At 41.3% G+C, this 20,847-nt stretch overlaps 1 protein-coding gene across 2 annotated transcripts in view; it reads right to left on the reverse strand.

Moving 5' to 3' along the window:
• The window catches only part of megf10 (multiple EGF-like-domains 10), a 182,173-nt gene extending 162,368 nt beyond the window's left edge, over positions 1–19,805 (reverse strand). The window contains exon 1 of one of the 2 annotated variants that reach the window (XM_041186308.1): positions 19,551–19,805. The gene's annotated coding sequence lies outside the window, so the exon portion shown is untranslated. The remainder of the gene's footprint in view (positions 1–19,550) is intronic. The other variant, XM_041186310.1, reaches the window with a different exon arrangement.
• Positions 19,806–20,847: the final 1,042 nt, after the last annotated feature.

The raw sequence follows: 20,847 nt of genomic DNA on the forward strand, positions 1-20,847 counted from the left end.
CTAACAAGCTAGGCTTATCAAATGCAAATGGCTAGGTGTGACACTTAGAGAAAAACCTGCAGGTGGTGGTGTTCCCATACATTTGTTGCCCTTGTCCTTCTAGGTGATAGAAGCTGTGGATTTGGAAGGAACCGTTGAAGGAGCCTTGGTGAGTTGCTGCAGTGCATCTTGTAGATGGCACACACTGCTGCCTCTATGCATCAATGATGGAGAGAGTGAATTTTTAGGTGGTGGATCGGCTGCAAATCAAGCAGGCTGCTTTATCCTGGATAGTGTTGAGCTTCTTGAATGTTGTTGAAGCTGCATTCATCCGGGCAAATGGAGAATATTCCATCACATTCCTGACATGTGCCTTGTAGATGGTGGACAGGCTTTGGACAATCAGGAGGTGAGTTACTCATTGCAGAATTCATAGGTTCTCACCTGCTCTTGTAGACACAGTATTGTTAGGAACAATGTAAAGTTTTAATTTTAATTTATATTTTGCATTTGGGTGTTAAAAAATGTGAAACCTGGTTTTAGTTTCATTTAGAGGTTTTAGTGAGCTGGGTGCTGGAAATGTGGAATCCTGTTTATATACATGCATTTTTAATAAGGTTTTACAACTCCTGAAGTGAAGAGATGGGTTACCAAGGGAACATATAGTGAAGTTAAAAAAATACATAAAATAGAAAAAAACCGTGCTGTTGCCTAGCGACAGGGGTCCAGAGAGACAGGGAAACTCAGAAGGATGGTCAGTTAGGGTGTGTATAGTAGAGAGAGCAGGCAGAGAGCCTCACCTCTCTAATAGGAAATCCTGCAAGCCTGCTGGGGAACTGAGTTGAGGGAACCTATGTGTTTTCTCCGAAGTTGACGTAATAGTCAGTTTAGATTGCTGTTTTCAGGTGTCTCAGGGAGAGATACCAACTGAAGAAAAACATCTAGTGAATGCTCAGCAGTCGGCCAGAAGAAAACTGTTTGAAACTGAGCCAACCCAAGAAATCTCAGTGTTACGACAGTGGTAAATCTTTACTGGGGTTTTGTGTCTATAAGGGTTGTTGGGATAAAAGGAATAGTGCAAGTTTGAATCATTTTCTGGTATCTGTATTGAAATCTTTCTAACCTTTGTGTTTAGTGTAACATTGTTAATTTTTTTCTTGTGTAATAAAAAAGTTTTATTCTTTGTGTTAACAATACACTGGCAGACTCTTGTGAATCTGTTCAGTAATTGACCATCACCGTTTCTAAAAGAAAACAAAGTTAGGATCTACCAAGCCAGGTTTTATTCCGGGATCTGACTTGTTAAGTTTTAACATCAGCTCCGATCATAACAAAGTGGGGGCTCTTGTGGGATTGAAAATCCTTGAATTTTGATGGGATCTGTCAATCCTTAAAGAAACAAGTACCTGGAGGTACTGGGCATAGGAACAAGATTTGCTGTGAGGTATATTACACAGGTTGGAATTCAAAAATAGCTTTAACGCTAGGACTTTTTGGGGAGTAGAAGATGTAACAGTAGATTATTTGAAATCCTTGACTAAGGCTAAACTGAGACAGTTGGCAGATAAATTGAAGGTAGAAATAAAAGCAGGATTTCATAAGAATGATATGATCAAAGTAATTACCTAGCATTTAGATTTAAAAGAGGAGACAATTGAAATTGGTGTGTCACAGCTGGAGTTAGCGAAAATTCATTTGCCAATGAAACAGCTTGAGAAAGAAAAAGATTTTTTTTAAAAACTTGAATTGGAGGAAAAAGAGAGAAAGAGAAATGAAAAAACTTGAATTAGAAAGGAGAAAGAGAAAGAAAATGGAGATTAAAAAGCTCGAATTGGAAAAAGAAGAGAAAGGAAAAGAAAAAAAGATTGAAAGAAGCAGAAATACAAAATCTTAAACTTGAGTTTCAAAGGTAGAAAGAAATCAGACAACATGCCATGGCTAGAGAAAAGCTTAGAATAAAGGAAGAAAGAGGAGAGAGTAGTTCAGAGGATGGACCTGATTCCACTGAGGAGTTTGATTTAACCAAAAATCTTTATTTAGTGCCTAAATTTACAAAGGATGGAGTTGAAAGATATTTCATCTCATTTGAAAGCTGAAGTTGAAGTGGCCAAAAGATACTTGGACCTTAATGTTACGAAGTGTCCTGTCAGGTACAGCTATGAATGTGTACGCTAGTCTGTCAAAGAAACAGTCAGCAGACTATGAAGCAGTTAAAAAGGCAATGGTCAATGCTTATGCACTTGTCCCTGAAGCTTTTCAATTAAACTTTAAGACCATAAGAAAAAACCTGATCAGACATTTGTAGAATTTGCAAGAGAAAAAGAAATGTTATGGGATCAGTGGTTTTGATCACTGAAGTTAGAGAAAACTTTTGAGAACATGAGGGAAATCATGATAATGGATCAATTCTGAAATAGTATTCCAGTAACCATTAAGACTTATTTAGATGAGCTTCAGGCATCAACACTACGAGAATGAAACTGGGGGAAATAGAAAATCTGGGGATGGAAAAGGTACTCATTCTAAGGAACAAACAGAAGGAACCAAAATAATAAAGGAGATAGGCTAGAACCTAAAAGTGATGTAAAGAAAATCATATGCTCCCAATGTAATAAGACTGGACACACTAAAGCTAATTGCTGGAACTTAAATGGGAGACCCAGTGCAGTAGTAGGAACACTTAAGGAATCCTCAAAAAAGGTTGTACCAGGAATGGAAATGGGTATTAAAATCGTAACAGTGGTACAGGTGAAACGTGTTCCCTCGGAACCTACTAGGAAGGAGTATAGAAGTAAAAACAAAAAAAGTGCGGATGCTGGAAATCCAAAACAAAAACAGAATTACCTAGAAAAACTCAGCAGGTCTGGCAGCATTGACGTAGAAGAAAAGAGTTGACATTTCAAGTCCTCATGACCCTTCGACAGAACTTGAGTGAATCCAAGAAAGGGGTGAAATATAAGCTGGTTTAAGGTGTGTGGGGGCAGGGGGGTGGGGTTGGGGGGTGGTTTGGGTGGGGGGAGAGAAGTGGAGGGGTTTGGTGTGGTTGTAGGGACAAACAAGCAGTGATAGAAGCAGATCATCAAAAGATGTCACAGACAACAGAACAAAAGAACGCATTGGTGTTAAAGTTGGTGATATTATCTAAACGAATGTGCTAATTAAGAATGGATGGTAGGGCACTCAAGGTATAGCTCTAGTGGGGGTGGAGGGAGCATAAAAGATTTAAAAATATTTAAAAATAATGGAAATAGGTGGGAAAAGAAAAATCTATATAATTTATTGGAAAAAACAAAAGGAAGGGGGAAACAGAAAGGGGGTGGGGATGGAGGAGGGAGCTCAAGACCTAAAGTTGTTGAATTCAATATTCAGTCCGGAAGGCTGTAAAGTGCCTGGTCGAAAGATGAGGTGTTGTTCCTCCAGTTTGCATTGGGCTTCACTGGAACAATGCAGCAAGCCAAGGACAGACATGTGGGCAAGAGAGCAGGGTGGAGTGTTAAAATGGCAAGCGACAGGGAGGTTTGGGTCATTCTTGCGGACAGACCGCAGGTGTTCTGCAAAGCGGTCGCCCAGTTTACATTTGGTCTCTCCAATGTAGAGGAGACCACATTGGGAGCAACGAATGCAGTAGACTAAGTTGGGGGAAATGCAAGTGAAATGCTGCTTCACTTGAAAGGAGTGTTTGGACCCTTGGACGGTGAGGAGAGAGGAAGTGAAGGGGCAGGTGTTACATCTTTTGCGTGGGCATGGGGTGGTGCCATAGGAGGGGGTCGAGGAGTAGGGGGTGATGGAGGAGTAAACCAGGGTGTCCCAGAGGGAACGATCCCTACGGAATACCGATAGTGGGGGTGAAGGGAAGATGTGTTTGGTGGTGGCATCATGCTGGAGTTGGCGGAAATGGTGGAGGATGATCCTTTGAATGCTGAGGCTGGTGGGGTGATAAGTGAGAACAAGGGGGACCCTATCATGTTTCTGGGAGGGAGGAGAAGGCGTGAGGGCGGATGCGCGGGAGATGGGCCGGACACGGTTGAGGGCCCTGTCAACGACCGTGGGTGGAAAACCTCGGTTAAGGAGGAAGGAGGACATGTCAGAGGAACTGTTTTTGAAGGTAGCATCATCGGAGGTGAAGGAACTGAGAGAATGGGATGGAGTGCTCACAGGAAGCGGGGTGTGAGGAGCTGTAGTTGAGGTACCTGTGGGAGTCGGTAGGTTTGTAATGGATATTGGTGGACAGTCTATCACCAGAGATTGAGACAGAGAGGTCAAGGAAGGGAAGGGAAGTGTCAGAGATGGACCACGTGAAAATGATGGAGGGGTGGAGATTGGAAGCAAAATTAATACATTTTTCCAAGTCCCGATGAGAGCATGAAGCAGCACGGAAGTAATCATCGATGTACCGGAGAAAGAGTTGTGGAAGGAGGCCGGAGTAGAACTGGAACAAGGAATGTTCCACATACCCTATAAAGAGACAGGCATAGCTGGGGCCCATGCGGGTACCCATAGCCACACCTTTTATTTGGAGGAAGTGAGAGGAGTTGAAGGAGAAATTGTTCAGTGTGAGAACAAGTTCAGCCAGACAGAGGAGAGTAGTGGTGGATGGGGATTGTTCGGGCCTCTGTTCGAGGAAGAAGCTAAGGGCCCTCAGACCATCCTGGTGGGGGATGGAGGTGTAGAGGGATTGGACATCCATGGTGAAGAGGAAGCGGTTGGGGCCAGGGAACTGGAAATTGTTGATGTGATGTAAGGTGTCAGAGGAATCACGGATGTAGATGGGAAGGGACTGGACAAGAGGAGAGAGAAGGGAGTCAAGATAACGAGAAATGAGTTCTGTGGGGCAGGAGCAAGCTGAGACGATCGGTCTACTGGGACAGTTCTGTTTGTGGATTTTGGGTAGAAGATAGAAGCGGGCCGTCCGAGGTTGGGCGACTATCAGGTTGGAAGCTGTGGGAGGGAGATCCCCAGAGGAGATGAGGTCAGTGACAGTCCTGGAAACAATGGCTTGATGTTCAGTGATGGGGTCATGGTCCAGGGAGAGGTAGGAGGAAGTGTCTGCGAGTTGACGCTCAGCCTCCGTGAGGTAGAGGTCAGTGTGCCAAACAACAACAGCACCACCCTTGTCAGCGGGTTTGATGACAATGTCAGGGTTGGACCTGAGAGAATGGAGTGCAGTAAGTTCAGAGAGAGAGAGATTAGAATGGGTGAGAGGAGCAGAGAAATTGAGATGACTAATGTCGCGCCGATAGTTCTCAATGAAAAGATCAAGAGAAGGTAAGAATCCAGAGGGAGGGGTCCAGGTGGAGGGAGAATATTGGAGGTGGGTGAAAGGATCCGTTGAACGGGGAGAGGACTCCTGCCCAAAGAAGTGAGCCCGGAGACAAAGACGGCGGAAGAAGAGTTCAGCATCTTGCCGAGCCCGAAATTCATTGAGGTGAGGGAGTAAGGGTATGAAACTAAGTCCTTTGCTGAGCACTGAACGTTCAGCATCGGAGAGGGGAAGGTCAGGGGGTATAGGGAATACATGGCTGGGGCTCCGATTGGAAGATGGGGTGGGGACGGAGGGACAGGCAGGGGTGGTGCGTCCTAGATGGGTGTTGGTGTCGATGAGTTGTTGGAGCTTGCGTTCCTTAGCACTTGAGAGAAAGAGAAAAAGTTTCTTGTTGAGGCATCGGATGAGACGAAGAATAAAATGAAACTAGGGGCACACGCAGCTTTGAAAAAGGGTACGGCGGTGCTGCTGGAGGGAGAGGTCGAGTGTGTTCATATGGCGGCGCATGGCACTGAGTGTGGATCTCAGAATGTGACGGGAACAGCAGTCCGAGAAACATTTTATGTCCTGGAGGTACCTGTAATCCTGGGTGGGTTCGAAACATGAGGGTGGAATTTCAGTTGAAATCCACGTGGGGTAAGTTGGAGACGGAGACAGTCACTGAGAAAGGAGATATGGCTGTGAAAGCGGGTTTTAGTAAACACCTTGTCAAACACCAGGAGAGAAATGGAAAGCAATGAAGGTGAGCAAGGCAAAAGAAAGATATGGAAATCTTGTTGCAGACATGAACAGAACTTCTTCAAGGAGGTAGGCATTTCTTGAATAGCAGTGGCAGTCAATTAAACACAGAGATAAAAACAAAAAAACTGCGGATGCTGGAAATCCAAAACAAAAACAGAATTACCTGGAAAAACTCAGCAGGTCTGCCAGCATCGACGGAGAAGAAAAGAGTTGACGTTTCGAGTCCTCATGACCCTTCGACAGAACTTGAGTGAATCCAAGAAAGGGGTGAAATATAAGCTGGTTTAAGGTGTGTGGGGGGGGGGGGGGGGGTGGGGTTTGGGCGGGGGGGGTGAAGTGGAGGGGATTGGTGTGGTAGTAGGGACAAACAAGCAGTGATAGAAGCAGATCATCAAAAGATGTCACAGACAACAGAACAAAAGAACACATAGGTGTTAAAGTTGGTGATATTATCTAAACGAATGTGCTAATTAAGAATGGATGGTAGGGCACTCAAGGTATAGCTCTAGTGGGGGTGGGGGGAGCACAAAAGATTTAAAAATATTTAAAAATAATGGAAATAGGTGGGAAAAGAAAAATCTATATAATTTATTGGAAAAAACAAAAGGAAGGGGGAAACAGAAAGGGGGTGGGGATGGAGGAGGGAGCTCCAGACCTAAAGTTGTTGAATTCAATATTCAATCCGGAAGGCTGTAAAGTGCCTAGTCAGAAGATGAGGTGTTGTTCCTCCAGTTTGCGTTGGAGTATAGAAGTATAGGAGTATAGAAGGCTCAGTCTAGTCAAGAAAATTCTTCCCCAATTGCTGCTAAAGAGAGTCAAGCTACCGGAGGTTCTGGGTGTTTTCTTTCGAAGAGTGAGGTGTTCCCTTACTCCTCCAAGCAAATAAGTAATCCAATTATAGAGGAGGGGTATTCTCTTACTCTTCTAATAAAGGAGGCAAACCAATAAAGATATTGAGAGACGCTGGAGCAAGTCAGTCACTGATGCTGGCTGATGATACAATTCGCCTTTCAGAGGGGCAAATGAAGGAAAAAATATTAATTGGAAGTATACATGGAGGTTATAAACTCATCCCATTATATAGAGTTGGATTAAAGAGTGGCTTAGTAAGTGGAGAGATTGCAGTTGGAGCAGTGCATCAAATGCCTATAGAAGGAATGTGATTTTATCTTGGAGAATGGCCTGGCTGGCTCAAAAATATTAGCCTCACTGAGGGTGCTGGAACAACCAGTGGAAGTGAAAGAAACTGAGATGCTATGGAGGAACATCCTGGATTGTTTCCTGACTGTGTCATGACTAGATCTCAGGCCCTAAAAATTAGAGAGGAAGAGTTAAAAAGCCAAACAAAAGGGAAATGCTGTAGAAATTCAGCTATCGGACAATATTTTCAAAAACTTAAGTAAAAAGGAGGAAGGTAGAGAGAATGAGGCTGATATGTTTAGCCCATCTTCTTTAGTAGAAATGCAACAGGCTGATCCTGAGTTGAGAGAGCTGTATCAAACAATGTGTTCAGTAACTGACCTCCATGGTTTCTAAAATAAAACAAAGTTAGGATCTACCAAGCCAGGTTTCTGTGGGATCTGACTTGTCCAATACTAACATCAGCTGGGATCATAACAGTATTTATATGGCTAGTCCAGTTCAGTTTCTGGTCAATGGTAACCCAAAGGATGTTGATAGTGGGGGATTCAGCAATAGTAATGCCATTGAATGTCAAAGGCAGATGATTCTCTTCTGGGACATGGTCACTCCCAGCACTTGATTGGTGCAAACGTTACTTGCCACTTATCAGCCCAAGTCAGAATGTTGTCCGGGACTTGTTGCATTTGGACGTGGACTGCTTCAGTATTTGAGGAGTCGCAAATGGTGCTGAACATTGTGCAATCATCAATGAACATCCCCACTTCTGACCTTATGATGGAAGGAAGGTCATTGATGAAGCAGCTGAAGATGTTTGGGCCTAGGACACTACCCTGAGGAACTCCTGCAGTGATGTCCTGGAGCTGGGATGATTGACCTCCAACAACCACAATATCGTCCTTTGTGCTAGATATGACTCCAACTAGTGGAGAATTTTCCCCCTGATTCCCCATTGACTTCAGTCTAGCTAGGGCTCCTTGATGTCATACTCAAGTCAAATACTGCCTTGATGTCAAGGGCAGTTACTCTCACCTCACCTCTGGAATTCAGCTCTTTTTCCATGTTTGGACCAAAGTTGTAATGAGGTCAGGAGCTGAGCAGCCCTGGTGGAACCCAAACTGAGGATCAGTGAGCAGGTTATTGCTGCATTTGTCGTTGACTTTACAACATGCTCATTATAAATGTACGTTCAACATATTCAGCCATTTGGTTGCGACGGGTAATGTGCTACACTTCTACCAAATCTTGTCTTTGCGCTGTCTGTTTCAGAATGTACATATTCGATTGAAACAACATTATATTACTCTGAGCTATGTCAAACTGCGAGAGAAAATTCACAATTTACTTTTGAACAGAAACACATCCAGATTAAAAAATGAGCCGGGCAGATAAAAATAACTGCAGCAGCTGAGCACAGCGAGTCGATTATACAAGCAAGTCATTTTGAGATGACTGACTATATAGGCTGCATGAATCAGGAGGTTTATGAACAATGGTCACTTTGTGCAGAGCTTGCACTCAGACCTACCTACAGTGTGTCTGGCACCTGCCTTTTCATATGGGGAGGGGTATGGATGGGGTACAGTTGATAAGTCTGAGCAATATTTGGCTTCAAGTATGTTATTACACACAGAGCTACAAAATTCTAATGACAAAATAGCCTGTAATTTCTACATTCATGTGTTTAACTTTAACCGAAACATTGTATCTGCTTCTTAAATGAATTTTATCATCCCAACCTTCAGTTACAGGATTCCCACAGAATTTTCCATTTGGAATGCTGGACTATGCCAGAATCGAAAGTTTCATGATTACTTCCTAGGTGGGAAGTATGTTAGTTATTCTTTTTTGATATAATCTTATTTTCGGTAAGAGACTTGCATTTCCACAACATCTTTCACAACCTCAGGATGTCCCAAAGCATTTCACAGCCAAAGAAGTGCTTTTAGAAGTGTCATCACTGCTGGAATGTAGGGCACGAGGCTGCCAATTTGTACACAGCAAGATTCCAGAAACAAAAAAGTAATAATGACCAGATAATCTGTTTTATTGATGTTGGTGGAGGGGTAAATTTTGGACACAGGACACTGCGAAGGAGGCTCCTGCTCTTTTTTGGATAGTGGTCATGGAATCTCCTGTGTCCAAATGAGAGAGTGTCAGTTTAATGTCTCATCCAAAAGGCGGCACCTCCAGTGGTGCAGTAACCCCTCAGTACTGGCACCAGATATTCTGCCCAAGTCTCTGGAGTGGAAAAGTTGAACAGAGTACATCTGGGAACTAAGGATTTAAAAATATCAAGTTGTAACATAGCAGCTGAAATTTCCTTAGAAATGCTTTTACCAGTCAATATAATTGACTATTAGTTTGTTATTTATTTTTAAAGCAAGTATAGAATCATAAAATCTTACATTACAGAAGGAGGCTGTTTGGCCCATTGTGCCTGCGCCAGTTCTTTGGAAGAGCTATCCAATTAATCCCATTTGCCCTGCTCTTCCCTATAGTCCTGCAAACTTCTCCCCTTCAAAAATTCATCCAACTTCCTTCAGAAAGTTGCTAACGAATATGCTTCCACCACCCTTTCAAGCACACCATCCCGAATCAGAGCAACTCACTGTGTAAAATAATTTCTCCTCATCTTTTCTTCTGGTTCTTTTGCCAATTACCTTAACTTTGTGTCCTCTGGTTACTGTGCACAATTTGGATGCCGCCTTTCCTACCAATTTTGAAATGAGACCAGAAGAGCAAGAGAAAAAGGTTGCTTGTTGGCCCCTTTGCTTTCTGAGTAACCTCCTCCTGGAAACACTTCTCTTCTTCTTGGTGATCTGTAGTAATATCTATTTGTTAACCATTGAAGGCAAACTTTTTTCAAATAGTATTTTATATTGAAGACTGTCTTTGTGCTTTTTCTTTGTGACTGGCATGATTTAAATTGATGGATACTTGCTCAGGGGCATTTGCTATTTACGAAATCTGTGAATGTGGGTTTAAGGTCACATTACACTGATTGATGTCCACCAGCTCCCAAGCAGGAGCACAGCTGCAAAACAAATTCTCAACAACTGCTCCACTAAGGAACAAGAGGGTCTCCTGTCTATAACATGGCTAGTGAAATGTGCCCCTGACTGGGATTAAAGTAATTGAGCACTAAAAACTTTTCATAATCCAAGACTGTGCATATGCAGTTTTGCAATCCTCCCTTTTGGCCACTGGATATATGTTCTATTACTGTATCTTCATGGTGTTTATGCTGTTATCTGATTTCAGACTAAACGAACACTAGCCCAGACTTTTGTTGCTATCTTTAGATCCTCTTACAATGGAAGAGTGTCATTGATGGCTATTATGTGACAGTTTCAACATCTATAGCATCCTTTTATATCAAAGATCAAATACATGATATCATTGACGATCTAATGCTCCCGTTAAGTTACTCACAAGTTATCACTTCGCTTAGAGTTAAAGGAGCCAAATCCTGTTTCTTCCTTTTCTGCTATGGGAATCTGGGCCTGCGACAGATATTTGACTACAACAGTGGCAAAAATCAAGATTAATAAAGGGTATTGGCATACAAAGCTCACAAGCCTCTGTATGAACACTGTTCTCCTCCTAGTACAAAAGCACCCTTTCATAAAGAATGCATTGACATAACACTCTTTATTAATAGCAGAAACTAGAGATCACAAGCTAAGTCCTTGTTGAAATTTGTATAATCTTAGGTGCAATCTATTCATAAGAGTTGTACTTGATCTTAAAACTCTATGCTACCATCTTTTGAATGAGGCGTTAGAGCCTCAAGTGGACGTAAAAGATCCCATGGCACTATCTGTCAAAGGAGGGCAGATGGCCCTGGTGTCCTGGCCAATATTTATCCCTTGACCAACATCATGGAGAAAAATAAATTACCTGCTCATTGTCACTTTGCTGCTTGTGGGAGCTTGCTGTGCACAATTTTGGATGCCGCCTTTCCTACCAATTTTGAAATGAGACCAGAAGAGCAAGAGAAAAAGGTTGCTTGTTGGTCCCTTTGCTTTCTGAGTTCCTCAGTCTCAGTTACAAAGGAGAAAAAAAAGTCCTGAGCAGGTCAGACAGCAAAACGTCACCAGAGATAACCTTAGACTTTTGTGTAAAACGGAAGTTCTCGCGCAATGAATTACTACAAACAGAAAATATCATTTGGAAATATGTCTGTTACTACGTGAAACAGAGATAATGTCAATTGTTCTCGAGTGTTGCCATTTTTCAACCATTCCACCTGCAGCGTGTCATAATCATTTCCATTAATTTTAATTAAAAAACAACACTAGGACTGCTAGGACTAACGACCTGTTCCAAAAGAGTAGATAATTAAAGTCCATTTTAGCAGGACTCATTATTCATGCCTTGCAGCTTGCTTCCCATTTTAAGCTCACTTTGTGTTGCTTTGAGAACTTCTAGAGATTGTCACAAATAAAAGTCTTTTCTTAAATTCTTGGCATAATTCGAATGCAAGCAACTTTCAAAGACTCTCAATAAAGGTTGGAGTGCAGCTTGTTTTTTAAAAGAAAGTTGTCTTGCATTGAATAAACACAGCCTGTCTGCTCCTGCTGTCAGCTAGAGAGAGCTTTGTATTCACCTGATTCACTCAGCTGAGCTCTACAATAGTGACCAATTTTCCAAGAAAGTTTCTTAGTGATGCCACAGGGAAAAACAAAGTAGTCTCCAAAACCGATTGCTAGTATGTTGACAATTCTATTACCCAGACAATTATTACTTACTCGCTCTGAAATGTAAAAAAAATGTTAAGCCCCAAACTCCTTGGATTCTATATTTAAAACCACTGAACCAAAGCAAACTATATATATTATATCAAAAGATATTACGCTCTTTGAAAATGTAATGAACACAAGTTCAAAACACCACCACAAAATGTAGAAACAAAAACAATCTCAATTTGTTCAGTGATTATCTGGAAAAACTGAGGGGCAGATTTGTACACAGAATTTAATATTCGTCTCAAACAAATTATTGCAAGGCCAAAACAAGAGTTATATTTCCAATATTCAATAAATCTTTCCGTTCTTAAATCCTACCTTAATCTTCTAGATACTGCATGTATATAGAAGTAAAATATTAATTAAGCAAACAGATTAAAGTGTTCAAGTTCATTTGAGGCTGAGATTAAAATAGGCAACATTACATCCACTGCATAAGACCAAAAAGTCCACAGCTTTTAAGTAGCTCACAACTTTCTACATAGACACTACTTTTGTTATAGATGTGATATGATCACAGCTCCTCTTTTTGTGGTAGAGATCAAACCTTATTCATTCTTTAGCTTTGCACGTCTTGTCTAGTCAATGATGTGAATGGCCTGCATGTGATAAATAGTGAGATTTAGATCATTCGGATCCACTTTTTTCATGATTAGGTGCTTGCAACATTATATATAGGGTTTCTGGTCTCATACTGCATGTGCAATTATTTAAGTACAAATGGTATTTAGAGAATGACATATATTTTTGCATACTGTTTATCATATATAGCACACAGATACACTCGCTGTGAGTACCGAGACACTCTAAACAAATCTATTGGCCACTTTTAGTTTTGAGGATTCCAGACTCCCTTCAGGCTGCCAAGTTGAGTGTGACCACAACTGCCGTGCATTGCCCACTGGTCGTTAATAATGCCTCCTTTGTACTGCCGTCACATGAACAGTCCTAGTGCGATGATTATTTTCACTTCAGGCTCATTGTGCGAAGCAAGCTTTCACATCAACCAATTTCACTGAGCTTTCTTTAGCAGGATCACTAAGACTAAAATGTTTTCACCCCCTGGCATTCAAGAGCTTAGCAGAGAATTTTACGGTTTCAGAATCCATGAATAGTGTTGGGTTTGTTTTTTTTACATTTCACCATACCAACCTATCTTTGATCAGCTTAAAATGGTTGCTTTGCACTTCAAAGTAGGCATTGGTTAATGATTTTTTTTGAAAAAGGTAACTGCTCCAGATCATGCTAGTTTGTAAATTTTAAAAGGTACTGGAGCGTTGTATACAAAATAAAAAAACAACTTACATTTTGAATAAATGCCAGTATACCATGCCAAGTTGAATAATCTAAAAGAGGAGTTGTTTATTGCTGAGTACTTACTAGTCAAGTATTAAGTAATTTTGTGTGCTAAATAATGACAGAAAAAAAAACACTTCCTTGCGGTTTTGAAATGGCTTTAATTTCAAAAAGTTAATTTTTGGTAGAGTGCCACTCCTATTCTGCAAATGGGATTAAAAAGACCTAACGTTAAGCAATGATTGATGTGTTATACAAGTTATCTGTGAGGGAGTTCTGAACAGCAGTTTATCTCAAATGAAAAATTATAAAGCTGGCAACCAACTCAAAATAATTATTTATCATTTAAAAGCATTTTAAGTTGCTACATTTTGAGAGAATGTGAAGCAGCTTCTGAAGTGCAGTGCTTGCTCTAACAGAAGATTTAAGCCAAGTAGAGAGATATCCTAGCACAATTCCATTCTGGTGAGAAACTGTCTCCGAAGGCACTCAGTCTGCTGGGGTTTCATGGGCATTTTATAAATTTAGAACAGGGTCTTCTTGATATAATAAGGAAGCAGATGATCCTAGTCACTTTGTCCAATTAGCTCTCATGACAGCAGCTCAGACTTGTTTTAAAGTTCTGCAGCTCAGTAGGGAGTACTCTCACCTTCGAGTCAAAAAATTCATGGCCAACTCCAAAGATTTGAGTATGAAACCCAGATTTGCACTCCATTGGGGTACTAGGGAATGCTGCATTGTCAGCGGTGCTGTCTTTTGGATGAGATGTTAAACCAAGGTGGACAGAAAAGATCCCAGGGCACTATTTTGAAGTAGAGCAGGGGGTTTCTCCCTGGTGTGCAGGCCAAAGTTTATCCCTCAGTCAGCATTATTAAAATAGATTACCTAGCTACGAAAGGAGATAGTGCTGTAGTGGTAATGTCACTGGTATGGTAGTCTAGAGACTCATGGATGCATGGGCTCAAATGCTACCCTTGTAGCTGGTGGAATTTAAACTTGACATTTTTAATTTAAAAAATCTGAAATTGAAAGTTTGTCTCATTAATGTTTATTGCTGAGCACCTACAAGTCAGTTACTAACTTATTTTGTGTGCTAAATAATGACAGAAAAAGAACACAGCCTTGTGGTTTTGTGAAGACTTTAATTTCAATAAGTTAATTTTTGGTAGAGTGCCACTCCTACTCTGCAAATGGGATTTAAAAAGGTGAGAAGCAAAATTGGCAGGATTTGAACCTGCATGGGGAAACCACAATGGATTTTGAATCCATTACCTACATGTGACCCCATATCCATAGCAAAGTGGTTGACTCTTAACTGCCCTCAGAAATGACTGGCCTTGCCAAAATGCCCACATCCCATGAAAGAATAAAAAAAAATCACATAGCTATTTGTGAGATTTTGTTGTGCATAACTTTGCTGCTGTATTTCCCTACATTGCAACAATGATTATGCTACAAAAAGTACTTAACTGGCTGTAAAATGCTTTGGGATGTCCTGGGGTGGTGAAAGTTGCAAGTTGTTTTCTCCAGATAGGCACAGTGTGAGGGGGCAGTTACCTGCAACTTACAACTCTGTAACTACAGATTGTGGGGGTTGGTTAGCTCAGTAGTTTAGGTGGCAATACTGTGGTACAAAATGATATCAACAGCACAGGTTCAATCCCCCTTCCAGCTATGATAGTTCATGGAGGTCTACCTCCTTGCTTTGCCCCATGGTTGATGTGGAGTGGTGCCCCTCAAGCTATATAACCATGAGTCCCTCTCTAATAGAGAGAGATGCCTATGGCAAAAATGCATTAAACAAAAGCTTGGGAAGGTTGTCAGTTCATTCCTCATGGCAAGGCTTTAACCAATCAGAGTTAACTTGTCTGGTTTGAATTTAAACAAAAGCTTGACAGTTAACTGCTTGCTGGTGCTTTCACCATGGCAACACCTGTACCAACCAGAGTCCACTTACCAACCAATCAGCACCCTCTTCTCATGTATATAAATTGTGTTCCCTTTGAGGTTTGGTATTCTTACGATTCTGTCCTGATGAGTGCAAGATGTAAAGCTTTGACAGCATGTCTCTTTTTCAGCAAAACTCAATTTCTGTTCTACCAGGTGACTATTTGTATAAAAGAAAGGTACTGAAAAATTGTGGTCTTATATATTGCATCTTTCACAACCTCAAGATGTGCCAAGGTGCTTTACGGCCAATTAAGTACATTTTTGAAGGTTAGTCACTGTTGTAATGATCACAGCAAGCTCCACAAACAGCACTGAGATTATGACTAGGTAATCTGTTTTAATGATGTTGGTTGAGGGATAAATATTGGCCTTCAAAAGGGACTGCTAGAAGCAGTCAACAAAAAGGTATATCTTTCAATTTTAACTCACTCCTGTCCATCTTGGCTCCACAGCGCTATTACAGCTCCTGCCTGCCCAAGGTAGGCCCCATCAATTTTACCCTCCACCCACCTCCCCAACCTCCAGACATACATCAGGGTCACAAAGATTGTAACTAGAATTGGTCAACTGGTGCAGGGGCATTCGATAATACCTCCAGCTCACTGGAGTTATGTTGATGAGGCCTGAAGCCCAATTTGGACACACCTCCCTGTACAACACATGCATACCATTTCAGCCTGAAAACAGGTATAAATCAATTTTAGCTTTTTCCTAATTCATTCATGGGTCATGGGGGGTTGCTGGCAAGGCCAGCATTTCTTATCCATCCCTAATTGCCCTAGATCACTGTCCTTCACTGTCATTGGGTCACTGGAACTCCCTCCTTAAAAGCACTATGGGTGCACCTACACCACATGGACTGCAGCGGTACAAGAAGGCAGCTCATCACCACCTTCTTAAGGGCAATTAGGGATGGGCAATAAATGCTGGCCTAGCCAGCGAAGCCCACATCCTGTGAATTAATTTAAAAAAAGATGGTGGTAGTGAGTCGCCTTCTTGAATCGCTATAGTCCACCTGGTCTAGGAACAACCTCAGTGCTTTTGGAAGAGAGTTCCAGGATTTTGACCCAGTGGCAATGAAGGAACAGCAAAATATTGCCAAGTCAGGGTAGTACATAATTTGGGGGGGAACTTGCAGGTGATGCTGTTCCCATGTGTGTGCTGCCATTATTCTAAGTGGGAAGGTGTCGGGTTTGGTAGATGCTGTTGAAGGAGTCATATTGTAGTACAACTTCATGTCTTTTAGGACTTAATACTTAAATGGCCCTTTAAGCATTTTTAAAAATATTATTTTAGGTTGAGCGTAATTGCCTATTTTCCTTCTCGGTCTCAGCTTTATGTGAAATACCTATTTTTTCCATAAGACAATTTTCCTATCCACTCAAGTGTAGATCAATTAATTCTGCCTTTGCTGTGAGCAACTCATCTTTACATTTGAGTATAACAACAAAATACATTTATACAGCACCTTTAGTTTAGTAAAATATCCCAAAGCATTTGACAAGAGCATTAACATTTGACACCAAGCCACATAGGAGGTATTGGGACAAGTGGCCGAAGAGGTAAACTTTAAGAAGTATCTTAAAAGGGAGGAGAAAGAGGCTGAAAGATGGGAAGGTTTAAGGAAGGGATTCCAGAGCTAACCATATTTATTTCCCAGAACTAAAACCATACCTTTATTGAAACACCCAAAAACCATAATACTGCTGAATTTACAAACTTGAGAACAAGAACGAGCAATAGTAAAAATTCAAAAACTTCAGAACGCAAATGTTTAAAAAGAATCTGATATTTTACAAACATTACAGCCATTTATAAATTAGGAAAAAGAGAAATATGAACTGTGCAAAGTGCATTACTATTGCCATGACCGATTGCTTTGCACTGACCCCCAGCCAGCAATAAATTGCAATGATCAGACTTCCAGACCTCTCATAAATGGCCAAAACCTAAAATGTGTCTTCTTTTGAATAAACCTGTTCACTAATAATAATAGAGTAAACTAAACTTTGGCGTGTTTTAACAAGAAATACAATGATGCTCGAAACTTGAGTCCTCTGTAGAGGCTCAATGAGCACAAGATCTGTCAATTGGGGGGATTCGTCTGACTTTGTTTCCCCAAGCCCCAAACACCAAATACAACCACAACTTCTACTGCAACTACTACCATACCCTGTATGGCAACCCCCAACTCCTTCCATTACTGCTCAGTCCTAACCCCAAACCTTACCCAACTCATAGCCCCTAACTGCGAACCTAACCCCAGACCAAACTGTAGCCCCCTACCCCAACCTCGACCCCTAAACCTTCTTCCAATCACTATTCCAACCCCGACCCTACCCTTACTGCCAAAATCTAGTCCTTCCCATCTCCACAAATACCAATCCTTAGCCCAACTTCAAACCTTAACCTCAACCCCTAACCATAACCTTAACCTCTAACCCTAACCCAATCCCTAATCCTAACCTCTAGCTCAAACCCAACCTCTGACCATAACCCAAACCCAACTCTGACCCATAACCCTAACAGATAACCCTAACCTCTAGTCCAAACCCAATCCTTAGCTCAACCCATATTTCAACCTCCATCTACCCTTGCAATGTCAGGAAGATATAATAGAGTTATTGGGATTTATTGTAAAATAGTGGTATCTGTGTCTCTATGTGTGTGTGTGTGAGACTTAATTGGATTAAAGGCAGCTGGTCTGAAGGCTTTGATGTAAACAAGGGGGAAGTTTAGAATGTAAGGTGTAAAAGGACATTTATATTTTTAAAAAAACCAGACTGGTTTATTTTCAAAAGCAGGAGTGAAATGTTACACCTAGCCAGGTGAAGTTAAGAAACAGCATGTTTATTTTTCCCAAAGATTACTGGTAAAATTAGTACTATCATATTTTTTATGACCAGGGAGGTAAAGTCCAAAGACATAGTGAAAAAATAGGTATTTGCATTCAAAGGGGAAAATATGTATAAAGGAGTGAAGGCAATGTGTACGGGTAGACGTTTTAAGTTCCTACGAGTGTGAAAAGCCTTCAGCATCTATGCCTCAACCTGCTGTCTTCAAAAACTGAAGTTAAGAGAACTCACTTTGAATTCAACTTGTTCAGGGTATCATGTTTCTTTGCCTGAGTCTTTTAAAATCTATATGTCTACTGTTGCCTTAACAAAAGTGTAACTGGGAGTTAAATTAATTAGGGGATTTAGAAGTTATCATAGTAGTAATTTGTAGATCAATGTATGTGTTTAAAATAATTTCTTTTATTAATAAATGTTTAACCTAGTTTTGTAAAAGCCGTTAAAACTTGGTGGTCTTATTACTACTGAATTCAAGGCACGCATCTCGAAATTTATACAATTTGCAAAATTAATTGTGACAGTTGTTTCAAGTTTCCCTTTGGGATTTGGACAACTCAGCATTTACCAACCGCTGTACCATAACACCATGAACACTAATGCCAACCCCAAACCCTTAGCCGGACAATTCCTAAGCCCCAACCCCTAACCTATCCTGTATCCAATGCCCCTGCCAACACAAGTGGAACTGCGAAGGAATCACTGACATGTTTTACGAGAATTATTTTACAGCATTGTAAATCACATGCACTGATAGGGGCTGTTCACCAGCTCGTCTTCAGAAGGTGCAATATTTTCCACACGCATTATGTCAGAGGTCAGTGATCTTTGTTCTGAGCGTTTACTTTTCTGGCCTGACCTCATTGAAAACCCTCCCCAAGGGCTCGCTTTATGGGGACGCGCGGGACCGGTGTTGGTGCGCGTGTACGAGGGAAAGGATGATTTCCCGGGCACGCGCACGCCAAGTTAATTTCTCCTTGTTCTGTAGTTGAATGTCCCAAACTCTTGCAATAGGGATCCGGGTTTAATTATTGTTATTGACTTCCTTATAACTCCAGTCAACTCCTAGTGTTTTTAACAGACAAGTCCCCCACTTCCCAAGCCCACCCCAGTACCTTATGCAAAATACTGAGATTTCACATGGAAATTATTCGTGGATGTAACAGAAGCCCTAATGCATGAAGACACCTTTTCTTTTAGGAAAAATTGAAAATGCAAAAACCTTATACCTCCCATAAAAAAAAAATTCTTGGCTGTTTCTTCTATAAATGTCGACTGAAAAACACACAATCCCCCCAACCTGACACCCCGAGCCCGCTAGGGTTAGATTATAAATATACACAGCTCCAGCTCCACCGCTCTCCAGATATTTCAGTTTGTTCTTGATGCTAAGGCAACTTTTTTTAAATATGTTTTCCAAGCGTTAAGCCACGAGAAGCTGAAATCTTTGCACATTAGAGGATAATATCTTAGATTAAGACTTTGTCCGGCCGTTCACGTTAGGGACTTAAAACAAAATAAAACAACGTGAAACATTTATTGAAGAGTGCTTCAAAGTAAATTTCGTGAAAATGTTACCTCGACATGAGCAGTTTGCTGTGTAGTTCCTGGGGGAATGTTCTCTTCTCGGTTCCCTGCAATTAAATCCTTCCTTTATTCTGCTCTCCACTCTCCAAAACCCAGTCTTTATAGAAACACCAGATAAATTTGATCACAGGGTTGGTGTTTTGTCGGAGTACAGGGTCCGTTGGTATGGGTCTATTCAAGTCCTTAAGAGCTCTTTCTCCTCCTCCCACTACAGAGTGTTTTGCAGTTTGATTTGAACTGTCCCGTCTTTTGACTGAAACTTTGCGCTCCTGTGACAAACGGGGACTTCCCCTCCAGCAGCTCGCCAGCGCCAGATTCACGCCAGTGGCCAGCGCCAGATTCATGCCAGTGGCATCGCCTTGCCTCAACAAAACCAGCAAGGATTCGCGGGGTTCGCCCGAATGTCATCAAACAGAAGAACAAAGACCCCAAAAAGAGAGAGAGAGAGACCCTTTTTCAATGAACTAAATTGTAAAACAGAGGAAACCTTATCAAATTTTAAAAATGTGTATTACACCTAGTATCCAGCGACCTGCTGTCCTTCTGCCCAATGGTCACAAAAAACCTCAAGCATTCCAGCAGATACCACATACTCCTTCTCCAGACAACACACCAAAGACAAGGGTCGCCAACTGATGTATTGCTTTCACCTGGGTCTGTGGGCAGCCAAGTTTTCACTCATCTGATTTTAAGACAGCGTGAAAGACAGTTATTGCTTAGACTTTCTTTTAGCGCCACCCGTCCCCATCCCTCGAACAAAAAAAAACATAAATTACCCCTGGCTTTGCGGCAAAAACAAGGGAGGGGGGCAGTTGGTGCTCAGCGTTTATTAAAGGAGCAAATCAGACAACAACTTCCAGCATTTACAGTTAAATGTGGAAATCAGCTGTCTGAGATGCCCTAGTCCTCCCCAAGCTTACTACACCAATACTTCGTTGAGAGACTCTCGGCATTCTTACACATGGAATGGCGTAAAGTACTTAGTTGATAGATACCTACAAAATTCACCAGAAAACGTAAGAGTTCTCCATTCCAATGCAAATACAATTTTAAAGGAATAAGTTAATTCTGATAGACAACCTCTCTGGTATTGAAAATTAACTTTGAGTGTGGAATATCATTCCTTCAGTGTTTAATTATTGTTGGAAATTTATTTTTTAAATTAAAAACCTTTTTGTTCTATCTCTTTGTCTCTCTTAATCCCATCTTTCTTTCTCTCTCTTTATTTTGCTTTCTATATCTGATTTTGCATCTGAACTAAAAATTCTAATTGTCAAGTTCCTAGTTT

This window comes from Carcharodon carcharias, chromosome 4 (assembly GCF_017639515.1).
Source record: "Carcharodon carcharias isolate sCarCar2 chromosome 4, sCarCar2.pri, whole genome shotgun sequence".
In the NCBI taxonomy this organism is placed as follows: Eukaryota; Metazoa; Chordata; class Chondrichthyes; order Lamniformes; family Lamnidae; genus Carcharodon; species Carcharodon carcharias.